The following is a 21,191-nucleotide window of genomic DNA, read 5'->3' on the forward strand; positions in this document are numbered from 1 at the left end:
TCATAGGGAGTGGTACTATTAGGAAGTATGGCCTTGTTGGAGTAGGTATGACCTTGTTGGAAGAAGTCTCTCATTGTTGTGGCAGGCTTTCAAGTATCTTATGCTCAAGCTACACCCAGTGTGGCAGACAGACCCCTTCCTGTTGCCTGCAGGTCAAGATGTAGGACTCTCAACTACTTCTCTAGCACCATCTATGAGTACAGACTACCATGTTGCACCATGATGACAATGAACTAAACCTCTGAAAATGTAAGCCATCTCAATTAAATGATTTCCTTTATAAGAGTTTCTATGGTCAGGGTGTCTCTTCACAGCAGTAGAAACCCTAACTAAGACATGCTCCTAAAACTTAGAATCTACTAAGCAGTGTAGAGAAAGATACACATGCTTTTTAGAGGTTGTTTTTGTTTATAAGCAATACAGTTGGCTGTAGCATCATACAAAACTATTCTTTTGAAAATAATATATTAGCAAACTGAATTAACTCATGTGTCTTAATTTTTTTGAGAGTCAAAAATATTACACTTGGAAAACTAACAGTGAGTCACATATCCAAAGAACTCTTACAAACTATTATGTATATATCAATATCCACAAATCTGTTAGTCAAATTCACAACAGCTTGTGTTGAAATACATCATAGTTTTTAAAGAAAGCCAAGAAAAGAACAGTTAGTGTTTAGCTCCCATTAAAAAGACAGAACTTGAGTCTATATAAATGTGTAATTGAGATAGAAGAATTACAGATTATAAACAGAAAGCATGATGCTTATATTTTAATTGATTATCATCTCCATTTTTATTTAAGATCCCAGGAAAATCATTCTTTAACTATTAATCAGGAAAGAATATATTGGACTGTTGCATGTGAAGCATTTTCAAATTTTGCGAATGTACAACCTAGCAAGAGAATATTTTTCCATATAAGGTGTCTAAGCTCAGGCCTTTTGTTGCTGAAGTTCTGCCCTGTGTGAGAAGATCAGCTGTTACAGCACTTGTCTGCTTTATGGAATTGACTACATTTTTCCACTGTTCTCTTTCACTCCGCGGTTCCCATAACTTAGAATGTAGATATGGTTCTGGCCCTTGGAGCATTATCCATCAACATTCGTAGCTCATAGTAACAGGTCTGCATCATCATTACTTTGATCTGCACCAGCTGAAAGATTACCAGCAATTATGGAGGCTAACTTTAGAAATAGCTTAAATCATGACTAATTCTACTCCTTTGCATAAGGAATCACTGCCCACAGTCTCAAAGAAGGTGAGGATACCTAAAATATCCACTTATCATAGGAAGGGTACAGACTTACCCACACACACTGTACCTGCATATAATCATGAATACACAAGCCTTGCTTTCTTCCCAAATGGGTTCCAGAACACATCACTGTCTATGTTGTCCACTCTCCTCATCTAAGCACCATGATGAATTTGAAAAACCTCTGTAATGACTCACATGCTTCTTTAGTGCCGTCATCCTGGACATAAAGGCCAGACTTTGCATCCAAGACTCTACCAGAAGTGGCTGTTCTGATGCCATCTGTGTATGTTAACTATTGCATAAGAGAAGGGACAAGCGGAAGTTAGGACTCCTTTACTTTGCATAAATATAGTTTGCTTGTCATCCCATTCCTCCATCTCCAAATATGAATGAAAGGAAAATGGCATTTCCCCAGTAGCTTCAGTCAAATATTGAGGGAGATTTCAGGAAAATGAAAGAAAAACTCCAATCTCCAGGTCTTTGATTTGACCCCTGGTTTCTGGAGGTACCGAGTATATTGTGACTTTCTGAGCAAGGATAAAATGAGCCATATTTTATTTTTAGTGATTTCTCAGAGGTACAGCATTCTGGTTTTTGTTACTCTAAAATAGATTTCACCAAAGATATCTTAAGATAGAAAAAAAGAAGTGTCAAAGAAGAAGTAGAGTTGGAGTGCATTCTAGTGGTCTGTTTCAAAGAATATTTGTTGAAAGGTCTCAGATTAAATTTCAGGACTGCCACTAACATTCTCCTAGAGGATAAGGCCACTTTCAAGTCACTAAATAGAAGGAAAGGTGACACTATTTTGCCAATGTCTCTTATACATAATCTGATACTTTGTATTTCCACATGCTCTAACATGGGATTTACTTAAGAATATCTGGGGGAGAGGAGAGATGAGGGATGTATTAGGAGCTGTGGAGGGAGAGGAACCTCTAGGTAAGAAGTGTGTTATGAGACAGTAAATAGAAAAAGATTGTCTTATGAAGCAGAGATGTAAGGAAGCCAAAGACAGGAAAGATAGCCATTTGTCTTCATGACTATGGGCTGGTAAGATTGGGCAAGTCCAGGAAAAGGGAAGCCTAGATCATTAAAAAGTGGGTATTTGCAATGTGGATCTTTTATGCTGGCTCAGATTATAGTCATTTGATAAGTTGGAGCTGTAACTTTGTGGTTGGAGTTTCATACATGTACACTAAAAATGTAGCATGGAGAATGCTAAGCCCATGCTCCATTCTTGAATTCTTTAATATTGGGGAAGCCTGGGCACCAATGTCTGATGTGTTACACTAGGCTCTGCTGGAGGTTTTTTTCAGCAGGCCAAACCAAATCATATGTATGTATTCAGAGTAATTCCAACAAAACACATACATGCAGGCACTATTTTAATTGTGTGTATTTATATTTGTGGAGGGGGATTAGGTACATGAATGCAGTACTCATTGAGGCCAGAAGATGATGTAGAACATGAGCTGTAGACAGTTGTTAACAATCTGAAGTGGGTGTTGAGAACCAGGCCCAAACCCTCTGAATGAATGGTGTGCATACTCAACTGCTAAGAAGTCTCCGCAGCTCCTCCTCATTGTGTTCCTATTGGTTAATCATCATATCCCAAATCAGTTGTTCAGTGTCAAACATGCTGAATATTTGTACTTGCTCAGCCTAGCCATCTCATCCTTCCACAAGGGGAGCATATTGGGATATGGGCAATTTTGTTTTCACGGAATAGTAGTTTTCATGCAACTCTACTTTCAGTATGTTCAAAAATTGCATATTAGTACAATACTAGATATTTAAACATTATTATATAACATACTTTAAATTAAAGTTTTAGTGTCAATGTAATAGAAAAGGTGGAGCAGACACTAAAGGAAACTCTATAGGATAGAGTATCAGGACACAAAACAAAGAATGAAACACTAAAGAAAATATTGAGCTTGGGTGATATGACTAACAAGTTACCACAGCTAATTTTAAAGAGTAGGAAGCTCAAAATGTTGATGACATTGCTGGCAGCTAGATGCTACTGGATACTTACCAATCTGTCCCTGGCTACTTAAGAGAAGAAGAAATTTTTACAGACTAGCAATAACAGAAGGAAAGAGGAGATGAAACCTCAAGTAGCACAGAGGCCAACTCCATGTAGTGTGGTTGCTTGGCTCAAATTTAAGAGTATATTATATATTTCCACTAAGTGTTTAATCCATTAATAGCAAGTGTGTTTCCCCTTTGAAGTAGTGACTATACTTTTGAAGGTTCTATTTATCTTTATTTTGTGTGTATGGGTGCTTGGCCTGCATGTACTTCTAGGTAACACTTGTATGTAGTACCTGAGGAGGCCAGAAGAGGGCATTGGATCATCTAGTACTGAAATCACAGAGTTATTTGCTACCACGTGGGTGCTGGCAATCAAATCGGTGTGCTCTTGAAGAGTAGCCAGTGATCTTAAGCACTGAACCATCACTCTAGCCCATCAAGAGAAACTGTCCTAAACCAGATAGTACTTTAAGACTATAATTATTTCCCTATTTGAAATAAGGTTTAACCAGAAAGTTTACATGGAGTTAAAAAGTGACCAGATATTTAAAATGAGTCATACTGAATGTGCTTTGTTCAGTTCAGGTCTGTTAAATATCAAGGGTGGACGTGCCAACCTTGCATAAGATCAGCACTTAAATCGGTCAGCTATCTCATGCTGATAAATAACAGAGAGGCAGAGACTGCCTCTTAAAACTAAATGATCCCAAGAAGGCAAAAGTTGAGCCCTCCTGAATCATATCGGTTAACACACACTTCTGTTTTGGTCTGTTTACCTGTGTAATATTTTAGGTTTAAATGCACACAAACACCAAGCCCATTCTCATTATTTCAGTGACTAATGCACAGATTGTAGGGGTTAAAATAAAACATGTTGGAAGACAGGAGGGAGTGAATTTTAGTGGCCACCACAAATGCCCTTACGAGTCGTTCATTTGAAATGAATACTTGGGTTAGGAACAAAGACTGCTAGGTAGAGTTTAATTCGCATCAGCCTTCAGAGGACAGACAAAATGACCCCTGTGGGTTCTGATCTGTCAGCAGTCTCTCTTCTAGCTCATTCATCACAAGGTTCCTAGATTTAACAAGAACCCACTTCAAAGACCACGGGAAACCCACCTCTTCAACAAAAGTCCTCTTTGAGCCTTTGCAGAGTGATTGCTTCTTTTACTCTTTATCCCAGAGGTGAATTTCAGGTGTGCCAATACCATATTCTTGAGCAGTAGCCCCCCCCCAAATCTAAAGAATTATTGCTGGCTTTCTCCCACTGCGAAGTTAAAGTGATTCCAGTAATATTCTTAGTGTTTTCATGTATATTAAAAATATCTGAATTCAAGAAACACAATGTGTAATTTTGCTAATGTCACAGTAAAAAAAAAGAATATTTAGGAATAAAAGAAAATTAAAAGGTGGTATTTAGGCATGGTGGGATGGTTCTTGCTGCCAAGACTGGTAACCTGAGTTTGATACCTGGTAAACGGAGAGTACCAATTCTAGCAAGTTGTCCCTGACCCCACATGCTTGCCATGGTGTGAGCACTACCTACAACCACATATAAGTGAAATAAGCAAAGATAATATAAGACATGGCCATCTAAGCTCAGGTAGGGGACCTGGAGATTTCTCAGAGGTTATGAGCAGCCCTTGAAGAGGACACAGTGGGGTTTCGTTCCTAGCACCCATATCAATTCTGATTCCAGGGAATCCAAGGTTCTCTTGTTGCCTCTGAAGAAACCTGCATCCATGTGGTGTACATATACTCATATAGGTTATGCCTGCATACATACACACATGCATAGATAAATGATCTTTTTAAAACTCCAGGAAAAGTCTCTGAAGGCAAAAATTTTAAAAGCAATGTTTATGTTAATTGACAGATTTCACACGGTTCCCTTCCATCCATATGCTATAAATATGAAAGTCAAGCAGCAAAGATTGTAAGGAAACATTTATGAATGTATGACTGCTTTTCAGAGTTTCTTGGGGGATGTCTTATGTGATGAATAAGCTTTTGGTTGTCACTTTCTCTGTTAGCCTGTGTCTCTATGTGCATACTAGGGATAGCTTTAGAACTAAATACTTCTTTCTGTATTTGGAATAAAAATGGCTGTTAATTATATACATACTAGATTTTTCTTCTTCACATGAAACAGAGGTTGTGTCATTCTGTTGTGTGAAAGAAGGAATTCAGAAGGTGACACAGTGGGCAGCCTTGGGTCACCTTGTAGGAACATGGGCTCAAGGGCAGAAGTTTAGTTCAAGTCACTCCTTTTCTGGGACCTTGTCTGTGACTCTTGGACTTCAGGTCCTCTTTTGCTTCCCACAGAACTGGTTGTACCATTTACTTGGACACAAGCACGTCATGTGCTACTTTGTATTGTCAGTCGTGTAAGCTGACTCAAAGTTTCTGGAAGCACATTCCAAACCTTATATCAGAAAGATCAAAAACCGGAGACACTGTTATGACTCAAAATTTAGAGATTGCTTGTTTAGAACATTTTAGAAAGATCAAAGCAGATGTACCCAAACATTTTTTAAATATAAAGTAAGGCATTCTGTGTTAATATGTGCATAGAGGTTACTTAATGTCTCTTTGTACCTACAAAGGGTTTGTGGTATCACAGAGTCTGGGAAACAAAACTGAAAGGATTTGTTCATGTATGCATGTGATAATGATTACCAGAGCTACAGCCATGAGAAGTGAGTGCTAACTACAGGCACATAAAGTTTCACAAGCCCCAATGAACACAGATTGCTTAACACAAAGGCATTTTGCTATGCTCTGACACACAGAATGGAAAATAAAAATGATCAAGAAATCCCTCTCCCCAGTCTCCCAGAAGGGAGAGCTCTCTGTGTCACTCTTCCTTTGATGTTGAGTGAGAATGAGGACTCTAAAGCAAAATGGGTTTATGTGTTTTCTCCCTTTGCTGTAACTGCACAAAATCATTTCCTTAAATATCCCAACTCCCACCACTAGATGTCATGCAGAGATCATAAAGTAAACTTTCTTGGCTGTTCATCATGTCTATCCCTGCCACATTTGTAAATCTCAAAATTTAAGGTAGTTTGGGGAATTGTCTGATTGGTATTAACAGTGCTGAACAGGGATGATTGTTCTCTGTCAAGTTTGCAAACACTTCCGGCAAATTATATTAAAATGAATCACCCCCAAGTTGCAAAATACTGACCCACAAATTAGAAAGGTTGATGCAGATTCAGGAATTAAAGAATCTGAAACTTTATCAAATTGTAATAATGTACTGTTACATAGTAAGAAAAACTGTAATTAAGACAACCTGAAAGAAGGCAGCCTAGGTTTTATTTTTATTTAAATATTTGGACTCAGGAGGCATTTGGGTGGAAAATTTGCTTGGCCATGTGCTAAATGAGTAAATCTGGTATAATGCTTACGTTTGGTGAGTGAAATCACAACAACTCTAATGCAGTGATTGTGAAAATTCAGTAAAGCTCTGTACCTAGATCATTTAGAAGAGTTTTTGTACATTTTGTACATTTTCAGTCAATCAATTCATTTGCTTCAATTATGCCTTCATCATAATACAATTGTGTGCAGCATAATATAGTTATGGAACTAGTATAGGGAACATAACTTGAGAATAGGAAGTGAAGGAAGATTCATATGCAAAATTGGAGTTGAGGCTACCTTAAAGCATTGAGAGTTCTTCAGGAAGAGAGAAAATGGGGCTTTGCACCATGAGAATCTGTGAACTTATCTTGGAAGGAAGGAAGACCTTCAACTCAGTTGATATGTGATAAGACGTGCTTGCCAAGATGTGATGGAGTATTTGGTTCATTCACCCACATAGGGTATGTTGCTTCAAACTTCTGCTTTCTAATATTAATTTTTAATTAGGGTCAGGTTTACAAAGGGTCAGTTTTCCTTATGGGTTTTTCATGTGTTCTAAGTTTTGAAGTCATAGGTCATTAAATACTAACTCCAGTGTCAAAAGCAGGCTATACACCCCTATAAGTTTACAAGTTGTCATATGGGGATGCCTTGGAGAGCTCGATAGGCAATTGTCACTGTGGGTGGCTGCCCACCAGAAATGGATACTAACTCTTATTGTTGAAGGCTCCACATACATTTGTCATTGGATACTGAGAACTCAAGCTGGATGTGAGCTGGGATTTTCCTCCTTGCTGGCTAGCACTCACAGTACCAATGGACACTATGAAGGCTGATGGGGGAGCTGTCATCCATACTTTTACCCAAGACGTATGAAAAACAAAATGAGTCAAAACAAACACATAAAACAAATGGCATGGTGAAATAAGCCCACAGGCATAGTAGTTCGAAGTTTGTTAGGGACATGAGCGACCTCCTTCTGATCAGACTGGAGGCTTGCTGTTCAATAATGAGTTGTACAATAAGGTATTGTAAACTTGGTCAGCAGTTTGTGTTGGGAAGTTCAAAGTCCATATCAGAAAAATTGCTGTTTTTGTTCTGCTAAATGGACATGATAGTGCCTTCAAAATGCCTTCTTAATGATTATATTTCCATATATCAATGCTGCTGTCAGTGTTGGTCAAAATGTTTCTATGTTGAGTGGTTAACTGCAGAGACACAAAGATAAGAATAAGTGAGTGTTAAGGGATCACTCATATTTGGGACATCCATACCCACTGCAAGCCCAAGGGACCATTGTTTAATAGATGGAAAGATGACTTCCAGAGTCACATGTAGGGTAGATACTGTGGCACACTGTCTTCCAGGCACAACAACTGTTTCACTTTTGAACTTAGAACATACTAATACATAGTATCCTCAAGATCAGAGCCCTCAATATCCTGCCATGAGGGGCAAGGATTATTAGTACTCATTTCTTCCTGAGGATGTATACACAGTTAGTGGTTAGTTGCTGATGGGGGAGAGAAAGAAATTTCTTCAGTGGCATAGCCATTAGCAAGATGCCATGTTCCTATAAAATCCTAATGAAATAATTTTTCAACACTCACACACACACACACAAACACACACACACACATTCAGAGAGAGAGAGAGGAGGGGACGTAGATAGAGAAATAGAGAGACTAGTTGGAAGAAAGAGAGCTATTAGGAGTGATAGGAGACCATAAAGGAAAATTGGGTGATCAAAATGTTGTGTATATTGCAATGAAATTGGATAGCATATATTTGTGAATAAATAATATGGTATATAAGAAAAGAAGGCAAGGATATACTAGTATTATTTTGCTAATAGGTAAAGTATTAAACCAACTCCTAATGAGGTGTCATTATACCAATAGATTAAGGCATTTCTCAGTCCTCATTAGAGAAATTCCTGGTTGTAGTAGATGATGATCAACAAAGAGAGCCATAAATTGACCACAGTGTAGTGGATTAGAGATTGCAGATTATCCACCTGTAAATGAAATATATGTATATATATCATTCCATCTTCTAAAGGTCCAGGTTAACAGAAGAGCTATTGGCAAATTCCTAGCCATTGAGGATGGATAGTTTTCTCTGAGTTTAACCCCTGGCAAGCTGACTATTATCCAGTGAAAGGCAACATATCCAGCATGTTTTAGGCAGCAGAAGGTGGGAAAGGAAGGAGATAGATTTGGGAAGAGTTCAGGGAGGGAGGTCCTTTCTGATCACAACATTGTACACAATACTCAAAGTTAAAAATGTGAAATGAGACACACAGGAAATTATGAGTTTGCAAATTGAGGGGGTACAAGTTCATAAAGTTTATTCTCATGAACTCAGGATTTTTCTCTCCATTCAATAATGTTAAATGAGTCACATAATTAGATGTGGACTTTGTAAATGTTTCTCTGGTTTCATTGGGCAGGTTGTGTCTGAAGAACTGAAGTTTCTTCAGGCACTATTTCACAGTATTGGATTAGGGGATGAGAAGATGGTAAGATGCAGAGGAATAGGAGGATGTTTGCTTTGAGGTTGTACCTCCTAAAAATATCAGAAACTACACCTATGAAGTCTCACCAGTGTGGCTGCGTGGGCATGAACCGAACAAGTACAATACAGGAAGACATGCTAACATGAATTGAGGAAAGCTCATGAGGCTGCAATCCTACAAGGAACTACAGACAATTAAGTAATACTGTGAGTGGGAAACACACTCACAGTCACACACACACACACACACACACACACAAATTCACAAACTGCAGATAAGAAAGAAAGAATAAAGAACTTTCCATCTCTATACAAATTTTGATTACATCAATAAATTCTTAAGTTGCACGAGACCAGTTTTTTTCTTTTTTCTTTCAAACACAGTAATGCAATACCCAAACAGTTAATTTTAAAACAATTGCTTTTGATCTTATTTTACTTAATATTGAAAGTAATTTTATGATGAAGTAATTTTGAAATACCTATATCTAGAATATTATTGAGATTACAGTCTAGAAAACAAATTGAACACATCATTACCATGCAGTAATTCATGAAGACATGATACACTACAGGCTTGTGGATTGGCACCTTATGGTGTACCATACAGGCAAACACAAGGACTTGTTGAAGTGTGGAGTCCACTAGGAGAATACTAAAATTTCCTCAGTTTAGGATGATGTAAAGCCCTCATTTGAAAGAGTCCTTGCATGTCCTAAATGTACCTGATGCTTTTCATAACTTACTTAACTGTATTATTTCCTAAATTTGCTTATAATTACCACACGGGTCACACATTTCTTAAGAATATTGTACTTACTCAAATGAACATGTTTGTATTTTGATATTATTAACAATGATTAATGTGATACAAAGATTAAGACAAAATAACTATAGAACCATTTTTTATTTCTGCAGATAGCACCAATTGATTTTTTTCCTTTTTTATTTAAATTAGAAACAAGCTTGTTTTATATGTCAATCTCATTTTCCTCTCTTTCTCTCCTCCCCTACTCCCCACTGACCTATCCCATCTCCTTTCTGCTCCTCATGGAGGGTGAGGCCTTCCATTGGGGATCTTCAAATCACACCAATTGATTTTAAAGGTAAATGTTCCAACTACACAATCTCATTGTTCTCAGAATACTGCCTCATTCAAAGTCAAGTCTGCAAAGTTTGTTTGACTTTATAATGACAAAGCGCATAAAAAATTAGTTCTTCAGTCCTTTATTTCAGTGTGTGTGTGTGTGTGTGTGCGTGCGTGTGTGTGTGTGTGCGTGTGTGTGTGTGTGCGTGCATTGTATGTGTGACACACCTATGCCCAAGTCCTCACTTTATCCATTTCACATTGGTATTGTTGTGGCTGGATGATTTTCGTTGGTCTACTCTTTTATTTCTCCCAGATTTTTGTTTAAAAAAGGCATTAAAATTTGACTTAGGTATATTTGTCAATAAACATCTCTTATTTTTGCATTTTTGAAACTCACTGGAGACAGATCCTTCAGCTTTGTAAGTTTCAACAATAAACCACTCACTTTGGTAAGCTCTGTGTATCTAGATGGTGATGTTATTGTTAGGGAAAAAAATGAGAGCCTTTGGTAGCCATAGCAGCAGAGATGTTTCAAAGGAAATATGAAGTCTTTTTCCTTGAAGAAATTAGATATTTTCCTTAACTGGTCCTTACCAATCCAAGTTTAGAGGAGTAATGGGATAATTTTTTTAAGGCTCACTATTTTAGTCTTGCTTTTTTTGGAAATTGTTTGCACAGCCACATCTGAAAAAATAAAATATTTGAGGTTGCAGAAATAAAAGTGGTGTTGTCAAGGGCCAGCACATCAGATAAGCAAACAATGTTAACCCCTAGTTACCTAAAACAGAGGGTGGTGACACATAAAATATGGAACCTCCTTACTTGCCTTATCATTTTCTTTATTTTCACTAACATAATATTAAGGTAAAAATTCTGACCATATGAATTCATGATAAAATGTTCATTTCTGGTCTTTCTTATTCCTGCTCTTATTCATTACACAACAATTTATTCCCATTTCTGTTGGTAATTTTGAATGAACTCCTTCTCATAATGAGTGACTCAGATTCTGTGTGATTGTTGATGATCATTTAAATAAAAATAATGGTTGTCCTAGTTTTAGAGTTGACTGAAAACTATTTATGTGTAGAGTCTTAGAAAAGAATAGAGTCAACAGTATTCCAAGAGACAAAGACCACCTAACAAAACCCAAAATACCAGACATGAGAACTCCTCTTTTTTTGTTTTTTTGCCAGGAATATGTAAGAGACTCCCAGAAACATATAGCATATTGCTGTTGCCCTTTTTACATATCAGTGGTGGAAAGTGAGTCCCTGTTACTGAAGAAGACAGTGTGCACTTCAGAAACAGAGGCCAGTGGCCCCTTAGCTAGAACTAATCTGAGTATTCTCAACCTGAAGACTACCTTTCTTGGTACCAAAAGTCACATGTATGCTTCAAATCAGGAAGACAACCAACAATCCCATCCAGCTATGAATCTTTTTTTTTTTCCGGTGGTGAAAGAAAGCTTTACTTTATTCTTACCCTGGCTGGTTATAAACCCTGACACCAGAGGCAGCAGTGGGGGTCAGGAAGAGGTGGTTAGTCATTGGAAAGATCAAGGTCAGGGTGTTAACGTGGGTGAGCCCTTATCAGGAACTTATTGCTCCAGTAAACATTTCTTACGGGCACCGGATTGTTTTTAGTAAACATGTTTTCTCTGCGATTGGTTACACCAACTATGAATCTTATGAACACCAACAACAGCATCCCACTATAATCTATTGAGGGTAGTAGTGACACACATCTTTGACAGCAACCAATGACTCTAACTATACCCAGACATTTACAATAAGAAGGATATAATTCCTGATACTTGGAACATACTTAGCTAGGCCAGTGCTTGTGAAATCATGGTTATTGGATGAGCATCTACAATCACTAATTTACTGAGCCAACATAGTCCCTAACAATAATCAATAAATATTTGTATTGTCTTCCCCCCTCATCAAGAAAATATCTCATTGTAATGTGCAGGAGAGTCATTACAGAAAACCACAACAATTCAGAGTTGTGGAGGCCAGTCACCAATAATATAGCTCAAAACACTTTCACACTTAAGGCTAAGGGAACATTGCAGAAGAGAGGACAAAATGATTTTAACAGCTAAAGGATCAGGGACTTTGTTGTGAGATTGTGTCTGTTAGTGAGCCAAACAAGGACACCATCAAAAGTCCCAGATTGCACAGGAAAAGCCCCATGTGGTTTCAACACTACACAAAGAACTACAGCCAACTGAGGAAAGCTGGGATCAGGTAAGGTAGCACTTTCCAGAAATGAGTGTGCAATATATGCAAAAATAAGAATGCTAGTAAGTAGGTTAGGAATTAGGCTAGTCAGTAGGCCACTAGTGTATGACAGCTCTCAGCATGAGCTCCAAAAAGGAAGAAATTCCTGAAATGTGGACAGCATGTAGTATGACACTTGGTGTAACTAGATGTGAGAGAACAGTAGAATCAATCCAGGATCAACTAAAAAAGGCCTGATAAGAGATGGCAGGTGTTAACTTTCTTCAAGATGCACATAACATGATGCTACTAACAACAGTAAAAATGGAACATGGTTAAGTGGTCCTTTTGTGCTTTCTGTGATTGAATTTAAAATAGATTTGTTTTCATAAGGAAACAAAATCCCCATATACAAATCTCTCTCTCTCTCTCTCTCTCTCTCTCTCTCTCTCTCTCTCTCTCTCTCATCTATCCATCCATCTATCTATCTACACACACACACACATGTATATAGTCATGAAGATTGTAAATATATAAATACAGAAACATATATAGCCATGTATATCTTACAGGTATGGGTACATGCAGATAATTGGATGTCATTTTATAGGCTTTATATGTGTTATCTTACTTGAAGCTGTTTATGCCACATATGAATTATCATTGCTGTTATAGAATTAGGAATCGGAAGTTAGCATATTGTAAATTTCTTTACCAAGAGCATACAAAAATAAAGTTATAATTCATGATATCCCTGCATATTTGGGATCCACATGTCTAACTTACCTCTTGTATTACAGAAAGGCTGCTCAAATCTTCATATCAAAATGGAAAAGCCTCAATTTCATAATAAAATTTTACAGCTTAAGACTTCAATTAAAATAATGTACCCATATGAAGTCATATTTTTCTATCTTCCCATGAAACTGAAAACGTGGCATATTAAGTATCCTTTATACCTAAGGCTGATTAAATAGAAAAGAAACTGATGTTTAATCCATAAATTGAAGTGAAGACATGCACATGTAAATGGTACTAAGTAATGAAGAAAATGAGTATTATCTTGGTTTCATCATTTGCACTTGAAGTATAATTGGTGCCTAGAGCTAGCCACAGTTTTAGGCTTGATATACATTGCTGATGACTGGCACATAGAAAAATTTAACACTTCTTTTTTCTGTAGGTTTTATTCACCATCACTGAATTATACTAAGATAAACTTATCTTAAAAGCGATGCAGAAAAGGCGTGAATAAAACATGCTCCTGCTATCTTTGGATGTAGTTTGTAATCTCAAGGCTCATGTGCCAGAGACTAGATCTTCCATGGATTATATCATGCTAGGGAACCCTTTAAAGACGATTAGAAAATGGGCATCACATTTGGAACGCAATAATATATTTATCAGGAACCCGGGTTAGTTCTCACAGAGTGGGAAGTGTTAGCAAGAGAGTCTGGCCTCTCCAACTCTTCCTGCTCTCTGACATGTCTTGAATACCATCCCACTGCCCTGCTACCTACCATGTTGTGATACAGCACAAGCCTTTTTCTGGTATAGTTACCAAATAACAATTCCCAACCTGTAAGCAGAAATACACCCCCGCCTCGCCCCGCTGCCGTTTTTTAATATATATTAACATGGTTACAGCTGTAGAAAATGAACTGAGAAATTTCTGACACATTTTAACCCTGTATTTCTCTGTGACGAAAGGCTGTGGCATGTTGAATAAAGTATAGGTAACAATGTGCCTTTATCAACTGAGTTTTATAACCATTGGGATTTTTCTTTTATATGCTCTACTCAGAATTTAATACCATGTTTAGTTGTCATGTCTTTCTGAATGCCACATGTGACTATGGAGGGGGAATTTTAAACTTCTGTATTGAGTCTTTGTTTCTTCATCCCTATTTCTATATTTATATCTATGTGGACTCAAGGGTATTTATTTTATATTTTGGTTTATAAACCAATATTGCTTTATTTATTTTGTTGCTCAGTTAGGGAGTTTGGTCACTGGGGTTCTTGGCTGGTTTAAATTTGCTGTGTGCCTATTTCTACTTGTGTATCTTCATTGGTGCAGTAACTGTTCAGAACTTTTGCCAACTTTTTAATTGGGTTGTTTTCTTATGTTCTCAAATTTTATTTTATACTTAGAATGCAAACATCTTATCAGATATATCTCTTGAAAATTTTATCCCGGATGGTGATTTTGCTTTTAATTATCTTAACAGTAAAGGTTTTGATTTTAACATCATCCTTGTTAGTTTTATTTTACGGCTAATATTTTGTAATAGTATCTGGGGTCTTACTATCAAATGTGATGGTCAAATAGATTTTCTACTATATTTGGATTATTGCATTGAGATATTTTGGAGATCATATAAGATTTGTGTAGTATGTGTGTGTCTGTGCATATATGCATTTATCTATCTATCTATATATGTATGTATGTACGTATCTATCTATCTATCTATCTATCTATCTATCTATCTATCTACAAATTAATTAGATATACCCCTTCCCATAGCTAAATGCTTCATTTGGTGATGAGGGATGTCCAACTGGGACATATCTTCCAAAATGAACATAATTTTAAGAAGCTTCTACTATATTAGATTACCCTTGCATTACCTTAAATTTTAGCTATTTCTTCCTGTATTTCTTTCCACAGTTCCCTGCCCTTCCCCATTTTCCACTTGATCCTCCAATGCATTCATACCTATCATCTCCCTTTCCTAGAGAAATCTACTTTACTCCTAAGCTCTATGGTTTTAAGGATTGTATGTTGGTTATAATTTGACCTGACAGCTAATGTCCTCATAGAAGCAAATACACAGCATATTTGCCTTGCTGGGTCTGATTTTCCCACTTCAGAATGATTTTTTCTAGTTAAACCAATTTTTCTGCAATTTTTATAGTTTCTTCTCTCTCTTTTTTAATGGTTGTAAGAATTCCCCACTGAAACCATGTGACTCTGCTCTTTTATTGGTTGGTAAACTTTTTTAAAATTTAAATTAGAAACAAAGTTGCTTCACATGTCAGTCCTAGCTCCCTTTTCTCCCCCTCCTCCCCTTCTCCCCCCACCAGGCCCTCAAGTCCCCCACCTAATCCCTACTCCATTTCACAGGGAGGGTGAGGCCCTCCATGGGCGATCTCCAGAGTCTGTCATTTCGTTCAGGGCAGGCCCTAGGCCCTCCCCACAGAGTCCAGGCTAAGAGACCATCCCTCTTTGTGGAAGGGGCACCCAAAGTCCATTTGTATGCCAGGGATATATACTGATCTACAAATTAATGCTTTTCCATCACTTGGGGTTATTGGTATGTTGAAATTGCTTATCTGCTCTTGATTTAACTTTGGTAAGTGGTATGTATTAAGAGAATTATCCATTTATTTGGTTTTCAAATTTGATGGGGTACAGGTTTTTAACATATGGGGTTATAATTCTCTACATTTCCTTGATGTTTCTTATTATGCCTTTTTCTTTTTAATTTTGATATTATCTCTCTTTTATTTAATTTGGGTAAGTGTGTGCCAGTATCAATGATTTTCTCAAGAACTGACTCTTAATTTCATTATTTATATTTTTGCTGTTTACTTTTATTCTGTTGATTTCAGCCATAAGGTTGATTGTGATTTCTTCCTACTGTTGTTGGTCTCTCAGGAATGCCATTAAGTTACTAGTATGAACTCTCTCCAGTTTTTTACTGGAGGCATTTAGTACTATGAACTTTCCTCAGAGAACCATCTTCAGTGTGTTTTATAAGTTTGAGTATGTTGTGTATTCACTTTCATTCAATTCTATAAAGTCTTTAGATTCTGTCTTGTTTTTTGGAGGATTATTCAACAATAAAAGTTCTTTTATTTTTAAAATTTAAATTAGAAACAAGCTTATTTTACATGTCAATCCCAGTTCCCTCTTCCTCCCCTCCTCCCCTGCCCCCCACAATCCCCTTCCCCATCCCCTTTCTGCTCCCCAGGGAGGGTGAGGCCTTCCATGGGGGATCTTCAAAGTCTGTTATATCATTTGGAGCAGGGCCTAGACCCTCTCCCTGTGTCTTGACTGATAGAGTTACCGTTTATGTGAAGTGGACTCCCAAAGTCCATTTGTATACTGGGGATAAACAGTGATCCACTACCAGAGGCCCCATAGATTGCCCAGACCTACAAACTGACATCCAAATTCAGGAGGTCTGGAATAGTCTTATGCTGATTTCCCAGCTATCAGTCTGGGGTCCATGATCTCGCACTTGTTCAGGTCAGCTGGTTCTTTGGGTTTCTTCAGCCTGGTCTTGACACTTTTACTTATCACTCCTCTTTCTCTACAACTGGATTCCAGGAGTTTAGCTCAGTGTTTACTTGTGGGTGTCTGCTTCTGCTTCCATCAGCTACTGGATGAAGGCTCTAGGATGGCATATAAGGTAGTCATCAATCTCATTATTGGACTAGGTCATTTAAGGTAGCTTCTCCACTATTACTTAGATACTTAGTTGGGGTCACTCTTGTAGATCTCTGGACATTTCCCTAGTGCCAGATTTCTCTTTAAACCTGTAATGGCTCCCTCTATTGTGGTTTCTCTTTTTTTGCTCTCCTTCTTCCCCTGACTCATTCTTCCTGCTCCCTCATGTCCTCCTCGCCCCTCCTCTTCTTCCCTTCTCTTTCTCCTAACTCCCTCTTCCAATGCTCTTAATCTGTCTTGACCAATTTTTCATTCAATAGTGATATGTTCAGTTTTCATGAGTTTGTAAGCTTTCTGCTGTTTTGTCAATATCCAGCTTTAATATGTGGTGGTTAGATATGATACCGAACATCATTTTAGTTTTCTTGTATTTGTTAATATTTGCTTTGTGTTCTAGTATTTGAACATTTTCAGAGTAAGTTCCTTGAGGATCTGAGAAGGTCTATTTGGTTTATAGCATCAGTTATCTATAGCATTTCCCTGTTTAGTTTTTGTCTAGATTACCTGAATATTGTTGATAGTGGTGTATTAAAGTCACTCACTTCCAGTGTGTGAAGGCCTATATGTATTTAAGATAAATACTGTTTATTTTATGAACTTAATGTCCTTCTGTTTAGTGCATAGGTGTTAAGAATTGCAATATTCTCTTGGAAGTTTTTTTTTCCTTTGATGAGTATGTAGTACTCTTTCCTTTGTGTTCTGATTAGTTTTGGTTCAAAGTTTCGTTTTTCAGATATTACAATGGTACACCAGCTTGCTTCTTAGACTCCTATAATCCTTTTAAAGCTTTGTGTCTTGGATGTAGCAGAAAGGTAGATCCTGGTTTTGCATCTGTTCTGTTAGTCTGTGTCATTTTATTGTGAGATTAATATCTTTGATGCTGAGAGTTGTAAATGAGAAACATTTTTGGTACCTGTTACTTTGTTGTTGTGGTTGTGGCTCACATAAACACACTACACACATATTTTTCTTCTCTTTTGATTTGCTGATCTGGAATTATTCCCTGTGTATTCTTGGGTATGGTAAACTTCTTTAGGTTGCAGTTTTACTTCTAGAGCCTCCTGTAGGGCTGTATTTGTACATAGATACTGTTTAAATCACCATCTCCATTGAGATCTCACATACTATTCTAGTATCTTTGCTCTTGTATATTTTTTAGCAAAATTTTCTTCTACCTTTTAATATTCTTTCTTTGTTATGTAAATTTGTGTTTTTATTACTATGTGTTGAGGTGAGTTTCTTTTTTGATAGAGTCTATTATGTGTTCTGTATGCTTCTTTTACTTTGATAGGAATCTCCTTTAAGAAGATTTTCTTCTATGGTTTTGTTGAAATACTTTCTGTACCTTTGCCTGGGCTTCTTCTCTTTCCTCTAATGCTATTATTAATAGATTTGTTGTTTTCATAGTTTCCAAGATTTCCTGGATGTCATATGCCAGGACTTTCTTAGACTCAACATTTTTCTTGTCTATTTTGTCTTGTATTTCCTCCTATTTTGTCTTCAATGTCTGAGATTCTGTCTTCTATCTCTTTTATTTTGTTGGTGAGGCTTACCTGTGAGTTTCCTGTTTGAGTTTCTAAATCACTCATTTCTATCTTTCTCTCAGTTTGAGTTTCTTTATTGACTATGCTATCACTTTTAGATTTAGATTTTTGTTTTATTCATTTCCTTCCACTGTTTATATTTTGACACATTTCTTTAAGGGATTGATTAATTGCCTCTTTAAGAATGACTGTCATATTCACAAAGGCTATTTTAAGGTCTTTGTTGTGAGCTCCAGCTGTGTCACAATTCTCAGGGCCTATAGTGGTAGGGCTGACAGACTTTCATGGATACATATCATTCTGGATGTTATTAATTGTGTATGGTTTTTTTCTTTTTTGGTGCTGTCTATGCATCTGGGTTTGGGGTAATTGGAATTCTTTGAGCTTAAATTTGGTCTTGTCTTTGTTGCAAAGATGATTCCTTCCTTGGTTTCTATTTCCCTCTCTGGTATTGTAGCTAGACTACACCAGGTAGTCTTTTACAGAGGTGTGAAACTGGGGGACTGGATTTAGAGGAGAGGAGGGACATGTGAACATCCCCAGTTTGACTATCTGATTCTCTGGTAGAGTGACCTGCAGGTTTCCAGGAAATTCCTGGTGAAGTTGGAGCAGGATAAAATGATGAGTGGGGCAAGGGAAGGTTAGAGGGGAAGATCTGTATGATCCATTGGAGATGAGGACAGGGAACAAGGGGAAACCACAGTAGATGGTCTGCTACAGAGCTGGGGGTGAGACTGGGGCATTGCATTGGCAGTACAGGAGGCAGGGTGACCTGCAGTTAGACTACGTTCTTCCTGGTATTATTTCTTTACTCAGTTGTTTGTTTTATCCTTTGATCAATTGACATTTTTCCATATTCTTCAGTCAGTTCCATTAATCTTTCCATCCTTTGTGACTATCATTGTGTTAAAATTACAGTCAGAGTTTGAACTGGGTGTTAGGTGCCCTGAAACATCATTTCCTTCTAGTAGTGACTATTTGTATCTCTAAAACATCTTTTAGATGTGAGGTTGTTGATATTTATAAAAGAGCTCCTAAGTGTTTGGAGTCCAGTTAATCCAATATACCAAACAAGGAGCTTCAATATCTTACCAGGACTCTTTCGCAAATGCTGTAATGGAGTTTTAGTTTCTGCAGCTGCATGGGGAAAGGTGCTCAAAACAGGATGCAGATTCTATCTCTGTCACTCACTGAATTATAACATGAGTTAAATACCAAGATTTTTCATACAGCTGCTACTAAAGGGAGGGATTGATTACAGGAGGAATGGGGATATGTTCTCTGTGTACTTAGATGTTTCTTCTTGCAGATATCCTCACTTGCTGCTCTGAAGCACACTGCTTTCTACAAGGTCCCAGACTACAAACAGAAGACTATTGAGCTCTTTGAAACTTCATAAGAAGGAAGAGTTTTCCTCCATCTCAAAACAGTTGATTCATGGATTAAATTTCTAGCACTTGGACTTTTGGGAACACATTCATTCCATACCAGAAGAATCCCTTTCACATGATTTTGGTTACTAATTTGAATAAATAAAAAGAAAGAAAACACTAAGAGACAATGGAATACTAGCCCGGACTTCTATTCCCTGCAAAGCTTTCAATCACTATAGATGAAGAAAACAAGGTATTTCATGGCAAAACCAAATTTAAACAATAGGTATCCACTAATCCATCCCTACAGACAGTATGGGAAGGAAAACTCCAACCAATGAAGTCAACTGCACTCAAAAAAACATAGGCAATATATTATACCACTTTACCAACAGCCAAAAGGTAAAAGGAGGTAGGAAATCCAAGCACAATACCACCACAAAGAACATATCTAAAACAAACAAGAAATAGCAATCAATGGTCATTAATATCAATCAGTATTGATGGTCTTATCTCATGTATAAAAAGACACAGATAGCCGGGCGGTGGTGGCGCACGCCTTTAATCCCAGCACTAGGGAGGCAGAGGCAGGCCTCCACGAACTCTGTGAGTTTGTGGCTGGGCTGGACTGACAGCCTCCAAAACAATACAGAGAAACCAAAGACAGAAGGTACTTCAGAGTTAAGGGTTTGGATGCAATCAAATGGATGCAATAAACATAATGGTATAGCTATCCTAATATCTAACATATTAGTCTTCAAACTAAAATAAATCAAAATAGATGAAGAAGGTCATTTCATGTTCATCACAGGAGAAATCCTTCAAAACTAAGTCTCAATTCTGAACATCTATACCCCAAATACAAAGGCATCCACATTAGTAAAAAAAAATTGTAAAAACTCAAATCACACATAGAACCTCACGTGCTCTCAAGACCACCAGACAAAAACTTAACAAAGAAACAAAACAACTAACAGAAGTTATGGTTCAATTGGTTTGAACACAAAAGAATATACCTTCTTACAGACACATGGAACCTTCTCTAAAATCAACCACATTTTCAGCAGTATAGCAAAACTCAACAGATACAAAAAAATTGGAATAACTCCTTGTAACTTATCAGACCACCATGCTTTAAAGTTAGAATTCAATAACAACACAAATTGCAATACAAACTCATAGAAATTGAACAAGGCACAGTTGCACCATTTCTGGGTCGAGGAAGTAATAAAAATTAAAGAAATTAGACACTCACTAGCATTCAATGAGAATGAAGACACAACCTATCCAAACTCATGGGACGCGTTGAAAGCA

The 21,191-nt window shown here is 37.3% G+C and overlaps 1 long non-coding RNA gene across 2 annotated transcripts in view; it reads left to right on the forward strand.

Moving 5' to 3' along the window:
• LOC110341581 overlaps positions 1-20,054 on the forward strand; it is a 155,923-nt gene extending 135,869 nt beyond the window's left edge. For both annotated transcript variants that reach the window (XR_005878853.1, XR_002383548.2), the window contains one exon: positions 19,814-20,054. This is a non-coding gene — a long non-coding RNA (uncharacterized LOC110341581). The remainder of the gene's footprint in view (positions 1-19,813) is intronic.
• Positions 20,055-21,191: the final 1,137 nt, after the last annotated feature.

Source organism: Mesocricetus auratus, unplaced genomic scaffold (assembly GCF_017639785.1).
Source record: "Mesocricetus auratus isolate SY011 unplaced genomic scaffold, BCM_Maur_2.0 Super-Scaffold_100008, whole genome shotgun sequence".
Taxonomy (NCBI): Eukaryota; Metazoa; Chordata; class Mammalia; order Rodentia; family Cricetidae; genus Mesocricetus; species Mesocricetus auratus.